Source organism: Pocillopora verrucosa, chromosome 2, assembly GCF_036669915.1.
Source record: "Pocillopora verrucosa isolate sample1 chromosome 2, ASM3666991v2, whole genome shotgun sequence".
Taxonomy (NCBI): Eukaryota; Metazoa; Cnidaria; class Anthozoa; order Scleractinia; family Pocilloporidae; genus Pocillopora; species Pocillopora verrucosa.
In genome coordinates, this window is record NC_089313.1 from 4,596,585 (window position 1) to 4,598,775 (window position 2,191).

The window sequence follows — 2,191 nt, forward strand, 5'->3', positions numbered from 1 at the left end:
AAGATGTCCTGCTGATTGCGCCACTTCCAAACCATTGATTCGGAAATTCCGTATTCCCTCGCTATCTCTCGATTGTTGTTAACAGCTTCAGCTTCAGTTACGATTTTCAACTTAAAGTTGAGATCGTAAGAATGACGACGAGTGTTTGGCATGATTGTACTGAATGTAGACTTCGCAAGATAATGTTCACCAGGTGAAGTAAATTTGCGACTACTGATTCTGTTGATCGAATTGTTTTTATACTTTAAAACCATGTTTCCCGAGAGGGAAGGCTAAAAATTACTGTGTACCGATAGGTTGCATTAAATGTGTGACTTTTTTTGCCTTTTGTTTATCACTGTGATTAAATGTGTGACATTTTTCGGCTTTTGTTTATGTGTGTGACATTTTGCTTTTGTTTAATCAAGGCTTTTGTTTGTGCGCGTGGTCGCGTGTGCGACAATTCTGCTTTTGTTAATTAACGGTAAACTAAAATCAATACGCGACTTTTTCGCTTTTTGTAAGTTTATGAAAGAATTTACAATAAACTTGACCGATCTTTACTCCCCAAACAACGATGCGCCTTATAACCAAGTATTTTAGCGATATTTTCAGTTTGAAAACATGCAATAATGAAATTGCTTAATTGGGGGTGCGTCTTATAGCCGAGTGCGCCTTATAACCGAATAACTACGGTAGTATGGAGGTAATTACCAGCACTGATCTGGTTCTTACTTGTTCTGCACTTTTCTATGCAGACCGTTTCCTGTGAAACGATCATAATCCATGTATTTTTGTTTTGAAACGCACCAAATTTAAAACTAAAAAGTTTAGTCCAGTCGCAATGTGATGAATCACTTGCTAACTTTTCTTGCTCAAATTCTACTGAGGAATATTGGCCATCCGTTGCTTTTGTGAGGAACTCAGGAAAATGTTCTCTTGTATGGCCCTCAGGCTTGGTAAGAAGTTATCATTTGCAGTTATGGTTGAATTAATCTGCTGCAAATTTACATTTATAAAATGAATGAGAGACAGTTGATTTCATTTTGATTCATATTTTATATTATTAATATGGTCGACGTGGTGGGCATGGTCACCACATCCACCGTGTAGGAGTGGCCTCTCCCTCTTAAGTTGAAACATTTTTTATTTCTTTGATAGAAAAAAAAAATGAAAAGTTGAGGTAAAGCAATGCACTTGCAAGGAGATGTTACCCAACTGACAACTATACTCACAAGATCTAAAAAAATTACCCTTTTGCCCTAAAATCCCTATTTGTATTATCATAGATTTTTATCTTTCTATGCCTGCTTATGGCAGCTTTTGTTGGATTGGAAATAAAACAGTCTTTGTATATGTGTATGTGCTGGAAACTGTTGCAATGGACCTTCGAAGGGTTTTTTATTTGATCTATATTAAACTTTAATTTCTTTGTCAACAGTCAAAAATAATCATATAGTATCACCTTTTTTTTTCCTTCTCACCTTTAAATCTTTGAAAAATTATTTAATCTTCTATTTGAGAATTGTTAAGAAATGGAATTTATTTTAATACAAATAAGGATTTACACTGTTTAGTAGTATCATTTGTGGCTCTAATGAAACAAACAATGTATATTCACAGTTGTTAGCTTCCAATCTTTGTTGGGCAGTAAGAAAAAAATTTTAGTATGTATGAAATGGAAGCATCATACCATGGAAAATGCTTGAACAATTTTTATCCACTTGTCGCGTTGATTAAAAAAATTCACTAGTTCACTAGGCTCACATGTTAATTTTTGTTTGATGCAATAAATCTCATTTGTGCACACTTTCACACTTTCCATGGAATAATCTCTGTTTGTTACAGATCGAAAAATATTTCTTGGGCCCCATACTGTTTCTAAAATTTAACTTCTTTTCGCATGAGCATGATAAATTAAAGAGTTTCTGAATACTGTGGAAAATGACATCTAAAACAAATGTTAGCCTAGTTTATTGTGATGTCAGTTGTTGTTAGGTTACTATTTACTTTACTTCACCATTCCACTTCTTCCACACCTTCTCTTTTTTATTATTTTTCTTGTCCACATCTATTTTATGAAAAAAACAATACTTGGTTCGAACAAGTTTATTAAAATACTGCACAAGTTCTATAATTGTATCAGAAAAGGTTTCTCTGAAGTGACAATATTGAATCAAGTGATGGTAACATTGCAAAATTAGGAACTTCT